The 19070-nt window shown below is 36.1% G+C and overlaps 1 protein-coding gene across 3 annotated transcripts in view; it reads left to right on the top strand.

The window, feature by feature from the left end:
- The window catches only part of Gfrl (Glial cell line-derived neurotrophic family receptor-like), a 364389-nt gene that overhangs the window by 221872 nt on the left and 123447 nt on the right, over positions 1-19070 (top strand). The window lies entirely within an intron of this gene.

Genomic DNA, 19070 nt, shown 5'->3' with positions numbered 1-19070 from the left:
CAAAAATGAAAATTTTTGATATGTCGACTACGCAAAACTGCTACTTTAATCTTTTTAATGCGCTGATGTGTAGTCGTAAATAATGGTATTGTTTACGTGCGCACGTATACTCGTTTAACGATTTTTGTGCGAGCTATAGAATAGCCATTTGCTGTTTGCTGCGCGTTCTTTGTTTTTATTTGGAAAATATTTCAGAGATGTAACGCTTATATACCGTGAAGTTACATAAATTCTGTTTATACTTTACAGTATAATTTATATGAAAGTTATAATTACTATGAGATATATAGATATATATTTATTTTGCCAAACGTAATAGAGGATGTATTTTACAAATTAATATAATACATTACTAGTGAAATGTGTAAAACACAAATAAATAAGTAAGTTGTTATAATATAATTAATATTACTTACTAAATATATATATAATCTTTTAAAATAGAAAACTTTGCAGATTTTAGTCTTGAAAATGCGCGCAAATGGCTATAAAATAAATTATAAAATGAGCAAAACTTATTTTATTTATAAAGATTAAATTATGTAATTCTATCATTTTTGTAAACTAAATTGGTTTCTCTTTTAAATTGCAAATTTAAAAAAAAAGAGATAACGATTAATACATTTTTTTCTGCTATCTGGAAATCCCAGAATTTATTTGTAAAATCAACAATTTTTTTAAATGAGAAATGGCGCGGGAGACGTCAAGTGTATCTAAAGGGAAATAGGAAATGAAATGAAAAGGGAAAATGAAAAAACAGAAAAAAAAAACAGAAAAGAACAGAACAAAGACAGAAAACAATTTAATCATCGTATCTCGGGCAATTTACAGATTTTTGATGCGAGAATATGCCTGCTGTTCCTGCTCTTGAGATAAAAGAAACTAGAAGTAGGTATATATATTAAACCGTCTCGACAGTAGCAGAGACGTAAAAGAGAGCTCCTGTTTTTTGCATAATTATTGCATACATTATATGTATAATTGCTACAATTTCTACTGCATTTATTGCGGTTGATTTACAGTTAATTAGAGGAAACAAAATTGTGGCGTTGCATCGATGAAAATATTTTCAAGGCACATTTTGTAATTACATCTAGGAATTGTGTTCACGAATTATGATAGGGCGGCAAATTGCTTTTAGTTAAACTTGCATGCATTATATAATATCCACGAATACAATTTCGTACCTTACATTTAATTATATCAATAGCATTCTCAACTATTCTCGGTCATTATAATTCCAAATTGTACATTGAAAATCAAATTATATTAAAATTTATTATCTCGAGCTCTTATTAAATTTTGATTTACCAAAGTATAAATAAAAAAAATTTTAATTTATTGTATAGACAAAAATATATAATTTAAAAAATTTTTTTTAAATTTAATATTACATTTGCAGTCTTTATATACAGTAATACACAATTTATATTAATTTTTTGAACATTAATAGAATCGTGAAACTCAAAGATATCTCAAAATTGTTATAATTTTAGCAAATTTACTTAAAATTAGCGTTTTATATTCTTTTACGTTCATAATTTTTCATTTAATTAATAATTATTTTATCTGTTACTTATTCAAATGATAGGTATTCGATGAGGGCTTTGATATTCTTGATATATTATCAAGCCCTCTGCTTTATTATAGCAAATTTATTATACATATTGCGTATACTTATGAAGATTTACTAGATCTCAATTAATAAGTAAAAATTACAAAATAAGTTTTATTTAAATTTATATTTGCATTATAAAATTGTAGTAAAATGTTGCGTCTACGCAACTAAGAATAGAATCAGCGTTAAATACTTCTTATTTAACAACGATTTAAATTTGATCCGAGAGAGAAAAAGAGAGAGATTCTGCCTCAATAATACAGATGCGCATTCTGAATATTTTCATGCGTAAGAGTTTTACAAGGTAAGTTTCCGGAGATGATACGGAGGATACTTTCGAAGATCGCAAGGCAGGAAGATGGAGGATTTGCGAGAAGAATTATACGGAAGAAAGAGAAAGGGAGGGACGTTCTTGGAAAATTTTATAATTTACTTGCAAATTTCTTAACTGTCGGAAATTGTCTTTAAATACTAATTGCATATTTGCAACTAAATTTCATGAAAATCGCAAAAATCAGAACTAAAAAGAAATATGAACAAAAGTATAAGAAATGAGAATCAACAGAAATAGGAATTATATAATTGTATAAATACTAAGTTTATATATGACGGATGTTTTAAGTTTTTGTATAATGGCACGCAATATCTTTGAATATTTTGTTTAAACAAAAAGAACAGATAATTATAATTTACAAAGAATTATATTAATTTTCTTTCTATACTTGAAAATAGATATCTTACTCATTTGTTATTATCATTTTTACTGAAGACTACGACGTTGTAGATTCAAAGATGATCGACGTAGTTTGTGTCTGCAAAAATCTCGATATTCAGCTCTAGAGCAATTTTAGGGAATCAGTACGAGGCTACGAGGCCTCGGAAGGTAATGACGTCGCCTTATTAAAATCAGAGGAAAGCCTTGATATCGGATATATCGTGTATGAGATCGGCTATCGATTCTCAATTACGCCTTAATGGCGAAGTGCAGCCGCTGTATCTAAGTTCTGGATCATCTTCCGAGCAGCAAATGGGTTGCAGGGGATAAGATAGTAGGGGACATATATTCCGTCGTGTATTATACGGTCACGACACTAGAACGATGTTCCGTTCACATTCGGCGAGTGTGACATGCGCGCCTTTTGATCTACATCTTTGATAGATTCTCTTACTCGTACTTTAAGTCTTTCTTAAAAAATATCATTAGTATCATCATTATTATTATTTTAGTTATATTTTATATTCCTGGTCTTCTTTTAATGCTATTTATGCGAAATATTATATCTGTAGATATGCTTTATTGTTATTATTATCATTATTTATTTTAATTGCATTAAGGATTTGTAAGCATCATTGTTGATGTTCTACCTTTTGTGTGAAGTACCTATTGTTCTCTAATATATTTCTCTTTATATGTATAACATATCATATCTTTCTTATTTTAATAAATTATTATTATTATTATTATTATTATAAAAATTATAAAGAAATTAGCAATTGCATGATTATCTAAATCGAAAAAAATAATGAGTTTGCGTTTTTGACATATATAATTTGTAGAAAAAAAAGAACAATTGCACATGTACAGAGATATATTTTTCTTCAAAGTTTCTAAAATTACTATATTGACACCAAACGATACCATCTCTACAACAAACTGTATTTAATTTTTATAGCATGTAAGACTCCTTTAAAGCGGATCCTGTTCTTAAATTTAGTCACAATGTGTTGCTTGCTTTCTGTTAAAAGAAACCTCATGCTTCTGAGCTTAATTGCCTTTTCCTCTTGAATGAGATACTCGCTTTATCTCGTAATACGGTTCATAACCACGCGTCTCCGTCTATGATCTAGCAAGAAGGAAACCTCCACGGATACGTCAGCCATTGCACAGTGCATCGAGCCAGAAGATTGCATTTTCGCACGACCCACATTCCAGCCGCAAAAGTAAGTCGCCCTCCCCCCTGTCCCTCGGCATCCCTCTTGATTCAGCCTATCTCTCGTGCCCACCCTCCGGATTTCCTCGCCAAAAGTTTTCCAAGCGGTCGGTGCGGTGAGGAGAAATGCATCGTGAAGGACGTTGATTTTCGATTCTCGATGAGAGGGAAAGAGATCGGCCTTCCTGGCACAGCGGGCCCTTATCTCCCTTAATGAACCTCCTCGGCAGTCGCTCAACGATGCTCGCGCGAGTAATTCGCGCGACGTCATGTACACGGGACCGGAACACAACCCAGCGCGTCAGCGAGTATATATTGGTGCGATTCGGGTTATGGAGACAGGGTGACGCGCTCGCTTTCTCAAGATATTCTTGGCATCTGTGACAATTGCAATCTCGATTTCCTTTCCTATATCTATAGATATACACATGTATCATATCTTTTTATATACTTTCTCTTTACATATATCTGGTTTTTATTTATTTCCCGAATGTCGAAATCAGAAAGCAGCATTTATTTTCGTCCTTCATAAAACTGGAAAATGATAAAAGTCGAATATAAATTTGTAAGTGTTTTTGTTAAAAATATAAAAATATTGAAATAAATATATCTTAAAGAAAACAATTTAAAACATTCCGGAACACATAAGATTATTAGCTGACATATTCGCATTTCCATGTCGTTACTTATTCTTTTGTTATGTTTTTTTAGCAGATTTTACATGATTTAAGATTTAATTGGATGCTGTTTCTTAGCAATAAGCGGAATATGTCTTGGGAAATGTACTTAATTATGCGTAATCAATAAATATTCTCTTTTTGGCTTCGACATTCAAAAAATAAATACAACATTAAGTAATAGATTAAAAATATATATAACTCTTATATATATACAGTATATTTTTTAAAGAAATATAAATATTGCAGCTTAATATATAACTTTCAATAAGTAACAAATTTTAAACTGAATTATTTCTAAAAACTATTCATTGCATCGTGGAAAGTCATAACGAGTCTGACTCGTTGTCACAAGAGGCCATACACATCGCGAATCAGATTCGTAATACAATCTCCATAGATTAATGAATTATTGATCTTTTGCAGTATCATGTTTTGAATAAGCTAATCCTGATGCTGGACCGTAAAAGGACGTTTCTTATTTCCCTCAAATTGTAATCTCTTTTAACTCAGAATGATTCTTGAATCCGTGTTTCTTTTTACGGTCGACAAGGACATCACAATTGTTATTGTGAAACATAACCCGTTGTAAATCGGTTTTGAAATCGCGTTAGCGTCCTCGGTTATTCAGCTATCCAGCATCTCGCGAGAGCCGTAATTTCTCCCGTTACTTATATACTCGTGCGTTGTAACGAAGCACACAGCCGGCACCTGGCTTCACGACGCCGTGTAATAAAGTCCCATTATTACCTTCGTTATTGTTCTTAACACGATTATGCTCGCTCGAGCGCGCACGAACGAGACTTCGGCTCGTGGTTCCCGCGCCCGGGAAGCACGCTTCTGATACACCCAAAAGCTCCACCAAAAATAATAAATTGCGGCCGGAACCTACAAGTTTTAAACGAAAGTTGTATTTGCCATTTAAAACTTCCCCTTACTTTCCGATACATTTTAAATTCGGTCACTGCCGAAACTTGTGACATATGGTCACAGTTAAGTTTCAAGACATCAGATATCTTAGGAAACTATTAAAAAATTAGTACAAAATTTAATAAATATTGGAACGCAGCCTTATTGTTTGCTGCAGTGTATGTTGGACTCTGATAGTTCTCCCTCACAAGCGCATGGATTATGATCGTTTTTTCCCCAGCACGGTATACATTTCGGTCTTATTTCCAATGAATTGTAACTGCATTCTTCATCAAAACAGATAAGAATTATGAAAGTTCTTCGAAAATTCCACAAGATAGCATGATCAGATCACTTTTGACAAAAAAATAATTATTTTTCTCTTGTATCCTTCATTTATTAGTCTATTCTCTTTAGATTATATATACATTATACAAATATGTTTTATAAAACATATATTTTATACTATATTATATATTTATATATATAAAAATTATATAATATATATGAATTAGATAATATAAATAATTTTATAATTTTATTATTTTTCTTATTTTTCTCTTTTATACTACAACCAAAAGTGGTCAAAATTTGAATCGACAGCTTTATTTGCTTTTGAAAGAAATGCTACTCACTGATCGTTTCTCAAGCATCCGACGTGTTCTCTTTATTGTAAAGGTTTACTATATAAAATCCCACGGAATCGACGCGATGCGATATAAACTCTCGACTCGGCGCAAGCTCGAAAACGAGAAACTCCGCATTGCCACCCCACGGAAAGGAGCAACGTCCAAGCGATGCAATTTCTTTGCTCAACCATATTTCAATCCTGCACGTTGGCGAGCGGAAAATTCGGCCCGCGGAAACCAAAGAAATGACCACGATGATTTGTTACCGTGAGAAATCCTTCTGCCTTTTGTTAGTCGGTAAGCGTCGCAACACAAGTAGATTAAACCTGCCTGTTTTGATACGAAACTTCTCGCTGATTTCTTTTGTTTTATTAACCCTCCATTGCTCTCGTTCGGCAAACGAACGTTACAGTGCTATCGTTTGAGCGCTGTTTCGCGCCTGTACACGGAGAGAATTTTCTCTTAAAATTTACCCTTAAATCATGGTAGTTATGAGACAACATGTACCACCAAGAATTTTATGCGAGCTATTCTGATTAATATCCACCATAATAAAAAATATTAATATTTATTACATTAAAATATAAAATATGTTTGATTAATTTTACTAAAATATGCTAGGAAATCTCAATAATTTTTCAAAATTTACCAATCTGCTTGGTAATTTTTACCACGTTGTTTGTAAAATGTCTTTTGTATATTTTAAAAATTCCTTGGTTGCCAAGTTGTTCCAAGTTTGTAGTGAATTTAAGAGTAAAATATAACAAAAAATTCTCTCCGTGTACGTGCAGTATCACTGTATTAGTGCGGCGTTGTTTTTTCAGCTCAACACAGTCTTAAGTTCATCTACGGATTGGAATTGAGATTGGATTGAAATTGAACCAATCATAATAAAACAATTAATTTCAAGTTTAGTGAACTTGACTGTAACTGCAAAAATGTGTATTTTCTCGTTTCTATTGAAAACTTACTAAAATCAAATCATTTGCCATAATTGTTTTGTTTTTTTAATTTTCTAGAGGACCCGAGAAAAGAATTATACCCGAAAATAAAATTACGTGATTTCTTTAATATAATAAAATCAGATTATATTTTTTGCGGCAATTTAATTAGACTTTTATTAAAATCGTATATATAACTTTATTTCTATTTTTGATAAAAATCTAAAAGTTATAATAATAATAATTTAATCGTTGAAAAATAAATGTTTTATTAAAATAAAAATAAATTATATTCTCGTAAAAAGTTAAATAATTTTTTGAACTAGAGTGATTAATGTCAATTATTTAATTGTCATTAAAACAAAAACTCAAATAATTTCCTTGTAACAGATATTTTGCTGTTATAGAATATTATTTATATATTTTTTTTAATTAAACTAAATTTTTGTATTAAAATTAAAGTTTAAGAGTACTAATATTTCTATTCTATAAATCATATTCATACATTTTATTTTGCCTCTGTATTTGATACATTTTTAATGTCTTCCGCATCCTATTTAATCTATTGCATTTGTACAAGATAATTTTCCAAAATATTTTGCATATTCCTTTAAATCCAATTTTGAGCAAAAAATATATATTTTGTTATATTATCCTGAATACTTGGAATAATTGATTTGATTTACTTCTTTTTCATGGCGTTATATTTAGGTTTTTGCCTTGCGTTTTTCTTTGACTGCATAATTTGCATAAAAACACTATTTTTATTAATTGATTTTTTTTCAGTACTTTTATTCTAAAAACACTCCCTCTATCATTATCGAACAAAGTTAATCGTTATCTAAGAAATTAACTTGTCGAAATGAATTTAAAATGTTAGAAACAAAATATTCAGCGTAGGTTATTTCATAATACATTGAATATTTCATGGCCTTAGTGTTTGTTTTACGGCGTACACATCGTGCGTCGTGTTGTCATTTGCGTAACGAGAATCGAGCAACAAAAGCCGCTTCGTGTGTCGTCACATTATTTCATCGAGTCGCGACAAATACTAGCAGATATTAGAGGGAGGAGGAAGGAAACGGTAGAGGGGAGGCGGGGGAGAAAATAAGAGAACTGGAGAGAAGGCTGGAAAGGAAAGAAAAGGAGGAGAGAAGAAGAAACATTGTAATAAGAGGGCTGGAAGTAAAAGAAGGAGGGAGGAGAGAAAATGCAGAAAAGTTACTAGAAGGAATAGGAGCGAAAGTAAAGGCAATAGAGGTGAAGAGAATAGGAGGTGATGCAGAAAAAGGAAGGGAAATGGTGCTGTTGAAATTGGAGAACGAAGAACAGAAATGGGAGGTTATGGAAAAAAGAGGAGCCTAGTGGGGAGAAAGGAAAGAATTACGGAGGACCTATCGTGGGAGGAAAGAAGAATGAATTGGAGGTTGAGAGAGATAGCGAAAGGGGAGGAAAGAGAAGGTAGGAGGGCATGGATTAAGGCAGGCAGAATAAGGCTGGAAAATACTTGGTGGAGATGGGATATGGAAGAGGAGGTGTTAAAGGACGAAAGGGGAAGGAGAAGAAAGGAGAGCAGAGGAGGGAAGGAAGGGAAAGAAGGTAAAGGAGGAGAGGGAGAGGTAGGAACGGAGACGGGGGAATAAGAGGAGAAGAGGATAGAGGGGGTGAGATAGAGAAGGACAACACGAAAGTCAGAAGAGAAGAAGAGGGGGAAAGTAAGTTAGTTTGGAGGATAGTATTCTGGAACGTAGCGGGGTTGGAAAATAAAGATAAGGATTTTTGGGAAGGGCTGAAGAAAGAAGATGTGTTAGTCATGTCAGAGACCTGGATAGGAGAAAAGGGCTGGGAAAGAATAAGGGGGAGATTTCCAAAAGGGTACGAATGGGGGGTGCAAATGGCGAAGAAAAGAATAAAAAAGGAAGAGCAATAGGAGGGATGATAATGGGAATAAGAAAAGGATTAAAAGAAAAGGGAACGACAATAGAAGTAGATAGAGAGGGTTGGATTGCGGGAAAGGTCAGAACAGGTGGTGAGAACTGGAGTATTATAGGGGTGTATGCAAAGAAAGAGGGGATGGAGGAAAACGTACAAGAGTTAGGAGATAGAATGGAAAAGAAAGAAGAAGGAAGGTATACGATAATTGGGGGAGATTTTAATGCGAGGACTGGGCAAGAAGGTGGGAGGATAGAGGAAGAGGAGGGAGGAGGATTGGGAGAAGGAAGAAGGTCGAAGGACAAGAAAGTGGACAGAGAGGGGAGGCTGTTGGTAAATAGCTTAGAGGAGAGAGGATGGGAGATATTCAATGGAAATGTAAGAGGAGACGAGGAGGGGGAGTTTACGTTCACGGGGGGAAGAGGTAGTACGGTGATTGATTACATAATAGGGGAAGGAGAAGTAAGAGAGAAGATAGTGAGCATGGTAGTGGGGGAGAGAGTAGACTCGGACCATCACCCATTGGAAGTAGTAGTAAGAAGGGGGGGAAGAGGAGGAAGGCAGGAGAGGAGGGTGGAAGAAAAGAAGCAGGGGGGTGTGGAACGAGGAAGGAACAAAGAGGTTTATAGAAAAAATAGGAGAGGTGGAAGTAAAAGAAGTAGAGTTGAATAAGGAATGGGAAGAAATGGAAATAAGAATAACAGAGGCAATAAAAGGGGTAGAGGAGGAGCTCGGAAATAAGAAAGGGAAGGTGGGATGGTGGGATGAGGAATGTCGAGAAGCGAAGAAAGAGGCAAGGAGAAAATTAAGGGACTGGAGGAAGAAAAGAGGAGAGGCCAGTGCGTATAAGGAAAGGAGGAAAGAATTTAAGGAGATATGTAAGAGAAAGAAGGAAGAGGAGAACCAGAGATGGGAGAGAAAAGTGGAGGGAGCAAGGAGGGAAGCGGAGGTATGGGAGATAGTGAATAGGGAGAGAAGGAAAAGGAGGGGAATAGAGGAAGGGATAGAGGAGGAAGAATGGAAAGAGCACTTTATGAAGTTATTAGGAGGAGTAGAGGGGAGGGTGAGGATGGGGAAGGAAGGAGAGAGGGAAGAAAAGGAAGGAGAGGAGGAAGAGGAGATAAGTCTAGAGGAAATGAGGAGAGTTATAAAGAAGCTAAAGGACGGAAAGGCAATGGGAAAGGATGAGATTCCAGGAGAGGCATGGAAGCGAGGAGGGAAGGGGTTGGAGGTTTGGACATGGAAATTTATCAATAAGATATGGAAGGGGGGAGGATGGCCGGAAATTTGGAAGGAAGGTATAATTGCGCCAATCATAAAGAAAGGGGAAGGAAAGAAGGCAGAGGAATATAGAGGGGTGACAATAATGCCCTCTTTGTATAAGGTGTACACGGCTATTCTGGCGGAGAGGATAAGGGAGGAGATAGAGGGAAAGAGAATGGTACCACACAACCAGACAGGTTTTAGAAGGGGAATGGGAACGATAGACAACATTTACGTGTTGAACTACATGGTGAACAGAAGGTTAGAGAAGAAAGGGGGAAAACTGATAGCATGTTTTGTGGACCTGAAGGCGGCGTTCGATTCGGTGGATAGAGGAATACTAATAAAAGCTATGAGAGAAAGGGGAATAAGGGAAGGACTGGTGAGAAGGACGGAAGAGATGCTAAGAGAGACGAAGAGTAGGGTAAGAGGAGGAAACGAATTGGGAGAAGTATTCTGGACGGGGAGGGGAGTAAGGCAGGGATGCCCTTTGAGCCCGATTCTGTTCAATGTGTTGCTAGCAGACCTGGAGGAGGAAATGGATAGAGTTAAATGGGGAGGGATAATGCTAGGAGGCAAGAGGGTGTATACTCTGGCCTACGCGGATGATATCGTGCTAATTGCAGAGGATGAGGACCAAATGAGGAGTCTGATAGAAAGACTAGAGGGTTACCTGGGCAGGAAGAGATTGGAATTGAACGTGGGGAAAACAAAAATAATGAGGTTTAGGAAAGGAGGAGGGAGGGACAGTAAGAGAAAATGGAGATGGGAAGGAAAAGAGTTGGAAGAGGTGAGGGAATTTCGGTATTTGGGATACGTGTTTCAAAGAAATGGAGGGCAGGAAGCACAAATAAGGGAAAGGATAAAAAAGGCGGCCGCAGTGATGGGAAAAGTCTGGGGGATAGGGAAGAGGAGATTCGGGAAAGACTGGGGAAAAAGACTGTGGCTGTTCGATAGACTGGTGTGGACGGTGTTGAGTTATGGAGCGGAAATATGGGGATGGAGAGAAAGGGAAGGAATAGAAAGAATGGAAGAAAGATACATTAGATGGGTATTGGGAGCGGACGGGAGAACACCGTGGTATCTAGTGAGGGAGGAGTTGCAAAGGGAGAAATTAAGAGGGAGAGCAGGAATGAGGGCATGGAGATTTGAGAAAAAGTTAGAGGAAGGTGGAGGAAGTGAACTGGCGAGGTCTGCCTGGGAAGAGTTGAAGGAAAGAGAGATGGAAGGGAAAGCAGGTTCAGATTGGGAAAGAGAGAGAGGAAAGTTCTTCGAAGACAGAGGCGTGGGGTTAAAAGAGGTGGAAAAGATAAGAGGAGATGGAGACGAATGGTTTCTTAAATTGTTTGAGGGGGATAGGGAGACGCAGAGAAAAGAGAGATGGGAGAGGATCGAGAAAGCAGAATACAATAAGTGGTATAAGTGGATAAAGGGAGAGGGTATCCCGGGATATTTGAAGAAGGGATGGGGAGAAAGTAGATGGGGAAGGGTGGCTAGATTCAGATTAGGGAACGAGGTAGGAGAGAGCAGATATTGGGAAGCGGAGGAGAAAAAGAAGTGTAGGTTGTGTGGGAATAAGGAGGAAACGTGGGAGCATGTATGGGAAGAATGTAGAAGATGGAATTCAGGAAAGGGAAGCTGGCAGGAAGCGGTAGGATGGGTTTTGGACGAGGAAGGAGGAGGAGAGGAATGGATGCTGGAATTAGAAGGGGAGAGAATGGGTGGAAAGGGGGATTTGGAGGAGCTAAAGGAGGGTAGTGGGGAAGATGGAAGGGGAGATGGGGGAGAAGGATAAGTGGGAGGGGAAGAAGAGGAATGTAGAGAAAAGGAGAAGTGAGTAATTGGTCTGTTTTAGAGCTGGCAGGATGGAGCGTGAAGGGAGAATGATAGTGGAGGCAGTGGAAGGGATTGTAGAGGAGAAGCTAAGGAAGATGCTGAGGGAAAAGAAGGAGGAAGACAGAAAAAAGGACGAGAGGATGGAGGAGCTGGAGGAGAAGGTAAGGAGGTTGGAGAGAAAGATAGAAAGGCTGGAGCAAAGGGGAGGCAAAAGGAAGAGGGAGGATAGCGAGGAGAGTATGGCGGGAAAAAAGAAATGGTGGGCAGGTGAGGGTAAAAGGAACGAGGACGATTTCAGAAAGAGGAATATAATTATAAGAGTGGAGAAAGAGAAATGGGAAGGTAAGGAGACCAACTGGGAGAAAGTGAAGGAGCTTTTCGCAGAAGGGCTGAAGGTGAAGGTGAAGGTAAGAGAGGTGATAGTGGTGGGGCAGAGAGGGATTTGGCTAACAATTTTGGTAAAGTTAGGAGACAAGGAGGAGAAGAGGCGGGTTTTGGAGGCGAGGAGAAGGGCAGGGAACTCCATAGGAGTCAAGATACACGAGGATAAGTCGGTGGAAAGGAGGGTTAGGGAGAGAGAAGAAGGGAGAAGGGAGGTGCACAAGTGCACAGGGAGATCGGCGGAGGAAGAAATCGCGAGAGGGATGGAGGAGAAGCTTCTCTTGAGCCCAGAGGAGGAGAAGGAGGAGGGACGAGAGAGGAAGCAGGCCAAATAGGGAGGAGTAGACAGGAAGGATGGAGGTAGAAGGAAGGAAGGAAGATTTGACGGCAGAAGCGGAGGACGAAGAAGAGGGATGAAGAGGGGAGGGGAGGGGGGGGTAATTATTTTTGTAAGGTCGCATATGGCCAGGCACATGGGAAAGAGAATGTACGAGGTTTGGGTACGTTCCTCATAAAAACGCCTTGTAAACCCTACGGGGAAAGGCAATAAACAGCATACATACATACATACATACTAGCAGATATTAACGACATAAATATACTAGCAAATATTAGCAGATATAAAACGCTATTGTATCTTCTAACTATCATAACGATAATTAATTCGCACAATTAAGCATTTATGAACAAATCTAAGCGACGATTATTCGTCTAATCATAGGTACCGTCAACAATATTTCGCGCAATCTATTTTATTTGGAAAGACGATAGAAATTGGAAATCATAATTACCGTTTCATGGTATTTACAGACAATAGCGGTCTCTCTGTTTGAATTCAAACATATTCCGTGCTGTGCTTTAAATTTTTGGTGCAAACGTAATTTGCTTCGAAATTGATAACACCGCGGGTAACATATCGCCGGATCAAGTCATTCGAGTAAGTAACGAGAAGCCGTGTTGGATATCGATCGCATCGACAACCCACTTGAAAGGGAAGAAATATTTCTCAAGGAAGCAAGGCTGATTGGTGCATGGTCTTGGTGTTTGTCGAGCACAGCGCGCTGCAGCGTATTACGCAAAGCCGCGCTGTATTGTCATTCGCACGACGAAACTCGAGTTGGCAGGTAGCGGAGCGAAATACCAGCATATTATCCATTAGTACGCAATTATTTTCCACGCACAATTAACAACTATTGCCCCGCGCGGTTAATTAATTCCCGCGATTAACGATTGTAAATGTTGTTTATTTATCAAAGCGGTAGCGGATGAGAATTATTATTAATAATTGTTTCACACGGGTAATTATGATTTTTTTAAACTGATGCTCAAGTTCGAGTGCCTCTCGCATTGTGCTACGAATTTTTCGTCGAATTCAATTCGTTGTTTTCGAATTGGAAATGCAAAGTAATATATACGAATTATTAATTGGTTTGCGCGCGCGCAAGCGCGAATGATTTAAATTTAAATAATAGGAGACCGTGATATATCTATTATATATTAGTAATGATTTGATAAAATCTTTTGCTTTTTAAGATGCTGGTTTTTATTGTGCCAATTAATTTGTGTGATTCACGGATTTTATGCAGAATTTTTTTTTTGCTTTTTTGTTAGTCCATTGTATATAGTGAAATGCTCATCGCGCATGATTATATTGTCGAGAATAAACGCGCGATCGTAATTAACTGTGTTTTCGCAAGTATTGTGTTGTGAGTATGTACAACGAACAAATCTGAGAGAAGGAGGAGGAACTTCAGGAGGGCAATAGCAGAACAAACACGGAGTGAAATAACATCTCGTAGAGATCTACTATACGTATATCTATACTACGTTAGAATGGTTGTATTGGGATTAGTGTATAAATATTTATTGTATAATGTTAGAATTTGTACAACAGACAATTTTTTAAATATTTTATACAGAGGTGAAGCATAATAAAGATTTTCAAAAAAATCGTGATTAATTTTATAACAGCTCTAATATGACTTTTGATACATATTTCAACATGAAATAACAGAAAAAAACCGTATTGGTGATATTACATCTGTACTATTTGATATTTTAATTTTAAACAAAGTCTTATTGGCCATTTTACATTTATAAAGCTTAATTCTTGCTTTTTACTTATAAATATTGAAAATAATTTAATTTATATTTAATATGTTTAAAAGATTCTCTTGTATACCTATATGTAGAATTTATCACTTGGTTTATCATAATGTAAAAATTAATAAGCGCCGTCACATACTTGTTTTATAAAGTTACGTGTACTTTTTGCAGATATAATTTAGCAGCTCAAATGAGAAGTAAGACCATTACACGAGCATTAATATGTTACGGAAAATTCATATCAAATTTTTATATGTATTATTGTAACACATATATATTCCAACTATTCACTGTGCTCCGATCACAGCCGGACTTAAAACACAGTTATCATTAAAACGTTAAAAAACCCTTCCATCCCCCCACAATTAAATCGACACGATTTAATTATTAAAAACTGTAAAGAATTTTCCGTAACATCTATTAATGCTCGTATAATGGTCTTACTTCTCGTTATATAGCCTTTGCTTCAAACGAGCAAAAAATAAGTTTCTTATTGTTATAGCAGCTCAAATCTCGATTATTTTACAGCACAATAGTAATTTTATGTCTATGAATAAATAACCAGTTTACATAGTCTCAATTTAGAAAAGCGCAATATAATTCGCATTTAATGAAATATAAAACTGCTTTCTATAAAAAAACACGTGATATAAAATTGTTGACCAACAATGTGCAAAATGTTGAACAGATGTATTTATGTATTATATAAAATCTCATCTTTTGGTGCTAAATTTTATTTTAACTACTAACAAACTACGAGAAAGTATTAATATTTAGCACAAAAATTGTAATCTGAAAAATTATATAGTTTATTATACTTTTTTATGCTCGTGAGTTAGGTAATGAAGTTTTCGAGTGCCTTATGGAATTTTTAAGTTTATGTATTGCATATAAAATCACATTTCTCGGCATTAAATTTTATTTCAATTATTAATAAGGCATGAGAAAGTATTAATATTTTAAGAAAGTTGTAATCTGGAAAATCAAAATTATTTTGTATTCGTGGTTACGAGTAATGAAGCTTTCGAATACCTTATGGAATTTTTTAGTAGGGTAACTGGGGGGAATATGCCAGTGTGGGGAATATGTCACTCGTTATGTTTAACGAAGCTCGCGGCTAGGAGCGTTGTTGTAAATACTGTGAAATTGTTAAAAATATTATATCTGACGTACGTTTTGCCCAAGTTTTACTTACTTCCTGTCAGTATTATAGTTTTTATGGGGTAAGTACAGTATAATGACAAGTATGACAACGTGCTTTTTAGAATTTTCTTAGTGTTTTATTAAAATTGTAATAAAAATATTCTTTTACATGTTTTTAGACAAGAATGCCCTTCTAAAGTTAAATTACTATACATGTTTGTATATTTGGAATATTACCCTCACATGGGGGTAATACGTCACTTTTGCAACACTTTTGAATTTCTTTCTTTTTAATAGTAAAGAATCAAAATATTTCATTAAAACCATATACTATAAATAACAGATAAAAGAAGGAAAAAGAAGACCAGTATGCAAAGATACCTAAAAAAGAAAGAGAAATAAGAATAAAAATCATATTTTTCTTAAGTGTGGCATATTCCCCCGAGTTACCCTACATAAATTATTCCGTCAACATAAAACGCTACGGTGACGCCTTATAATGACAAGATTAAATTCATATAATGTTCGGCAGCATCATTATTATCCACAGTCTCCCCGAACGGGTTAATAATGTTGGAAAATTAACGCTGCGCAAGTTTGCGCACTCAACGGCGAACATTATTATATGCCTCTCCCGCATCAGTAAGGGTAACGTAAAAAGAGAATATCGTGCGCGCGGTGTGACGCGCGCGGAGGGTAGGGAAGCAAGGGGAGGTGAAGCAACCGGGATCGAGAGCAACTGTTTCTCTACCCTGCGTTTCTCGCCAACCCAGCCAACAACAGTAGTACACCACCACCGTCGCGCGCGCCGGTTCTACGACCACGGCTAAACTACCCATCACCAACACCATCGCGCCGGGTTCTACCGAATACGACGACCATACGACCCCGCGTTTACCCCTACGTCGTCGCCGAGGTAATTGCGTGTTTATCCGCTCGGCTTAATTACGTGTCCGCTTGTCCAGCTGCAGGTGGTAAATTCCGTCCGCCATTTTGCGGCGCGCGCGCGGCACAACGTCCCGCGGATATTTTTCTTCGACGACGGCAACTTGACGACGCGGCAGCTTCGATGGAAACATGTTTGTCGATGAATTATCAACTTCGCTTTGACGAGGAGAAAGCCCTGTGCTCAGCAATGCGTCTAATTTTAATGTAATTAAAATATGTCTACGTAGTTAAGTGTGTTCACTGTTTATTTTCATTATTTTGTTTTATGTATGAACTGCTTGGAATAAATAGTATTTTTTGCATTTTTGCGCTTACTAGGAGAGTTTAACTGATTAGGGAGGTTTTTCAGGTAAACAAAATGACAAAGATGATTTAAGACATTTCTTTTTATTCTGCAAATATTTTTTACTTGACGTTTATGTCGTTTTCAAATGCTTGCAAAATTATAGAATAAACTGTTTTTTACGGTATACGCATATACAGGGTGCCCCACAATTGTTGGTACTTTTTTCATATTTAGATAGAGCGAGCCAAACTGAGTCGAAAAGTCATGTACCATTTTGCAATTTTCGCAATAGTTGACGAGTTATTAATGATTAAAAATCGACGTATTAGCCCGCCCTCCGCCAAATCCAAGCGCGCGGCGAGATGCGGCCGCCCCGCGGTCGGCGCGCGGGCAGTTGTTTACTACAAGCGGCGCGTAACGCCGGGCCCCTGTCCTATAAGCGATAATAGTTTCTCGCCTTTTTTAAATAGAAATAAAATTTTTTAACAACATAGAAAATTTTTTTGTGCGTACGTATGTACATATGTGTGCACATGCATACACCAGGAAAATATCAATTCTACTGCTTAAAAAAGCGATTACTCAATTTACCTTTTTTTTTAGTAAGTAACGGTTGTCTTTAAGCAAGAATATTTTCTTGATAATAGTCTTAAAATGTACAAATTTTAGAAAGAGTCTTTATTATGTACTCGAAAGAAGAATTTATACTCCTTCAAAGAACATAATAAAATTTTATCAAAGAAAAGTCAAAATAATAAATAAAATAATATGAGGACCCTCGAGATTAAAATAGGAGAAGGCTATGAGGGTCAGACGCAGATCACAATGCGTAATATCAGAAATAAGTGATTTATTCGTCGTTTTGATACATTACATCGATCCGTACGTTTCGGCTCAGTTTTGAGCCATCTAGGCTTCAGCGGTATAATAGTTACAGAAATTAAGTTACACGTTCTCCGTACCGTATGGTGAGTTTACTGATTCAAAGTATTAGAAACATAGACCAATTGACCCATATCTGTAAATTTGTTCAATTAATGTTGAGATATTAAAAAGATCCCTTAGGAAACTCACCATTTGGTCTAAAAAACGTGGAATACAGAGCCATGTATACATAATGAATACTCTCTGGCTGAGAAGACTTGACGATCTTTATCGACACGACACATGCACAGCAATGATATGAAAGGTCTTGCAAGAAGAGGCATGTCGTAGGTCAACACACCGGCGAGGATTATAACAAAGCACGATTTGACACCGTCTCAAAATGACACGGTTTTCTTGCATCATGCATATGTCACGGTTTTGAGCAAATTGTAATCCATGCTCATGAACTTTGGTCGTTGGCAAATCGGCGTTTTACTATTGGTACATGCAATATTGTGACAGTGTCAAATCGTGCTTTGTTATAATCCTCGCCGGTGTGTTGACCTACGACATGCCTCTTCTTGCAAGACCTTCCATATTATTGTGTGTCGTGTCGACAAGATCGTCAAGTCTTCTCGCAGAGAGTAGATATTCATTATGTACGCATGGCTCTGTATTCCATGTTTTTCAGACCGAATGGTGAGTTTCCTAAAAGATCTTTTTAATATCTCAACATTAATTAAACAAATTTACAGATATGGATCAATTGGTCTATGTTTCTGATACTTTGAATCAGTAAACTCACCATACGGTACGGAGAACGTGTAACTTAACTTCTGTAACTACTGCTGAAGATGGCTCAAAGCTGAGCCGAAACGTACGGATCGATGTAATGTATCAAAACGACGAATAAATCAGTTATTTCTGATATTACGCACTGTGATCTGCGTCTGATCCTCATAGCCTTGACTTCTCCTATCAAAATAATTAGCAAATTGAATTTTTGTTTTAATTTTGTATTCTTAACTGAAGAACTGAATAATTAGAATGTAGAATATTATTTATTTTAAGTAATATTATCAAGAAAACATTTTTTGTAAAGATCATCGTTACTTAAAAGAAGAGAAAACTGAGTAATTGGTTTTCTTAGCACTAAAATGATATTTTTTTACGTGTGCGTATACGGCACGCCATTTTACTATTTAATATCATTATAAAAATTCTATCAAATTAAATCGATACTTAAAGAAAAGAAATTATTATTATGTCTAGACATACTTATAATTTATCGAATTATTATTAAGCTATAATTGAAAATGCAGAATTACAATTATGTCTAGACAAAATATTAATTCTGAATTTATTTTACGTTATGACATAAAAAATTTTTGGGAATAAAATTATGTACATAATTGTAATTCCCGAATTTTACTTATGTACGCAATTTTAATACTTGAATTTCTATTATGTACAACACAATCGTAATTCTGGAATTACTTTTTTTCTTTTGGTAAGTAACGGGGTTCTTTAAGAAAGAATATTTTCTTGATAATAATCTTAAAATGTATTCATTACAAATTTTAGAAAAAGTCTTTATTATGTA

The sequence above is a fragment of the Temnothorax americanus genome, unplaced genomic scaffold (genome assembly GCF_048541705.1).
Source record: "Temnothorax americanus isolate GAGA-0224 unplaced genomic scaffold, ASM4854170v1 Scaffold2, whole genome shotgun sequence".
Classification (NCBI taxonomy): domain Eukaryota; kingdom Metazoa; phylum Arthropoda; class Insecta; order Hymenoptera; family Formicidae; genus Temnothorax; species Temnothorax americanus.
This window is presented reverse-complemented; position numbering and strand designations above follow the sequence as displayed.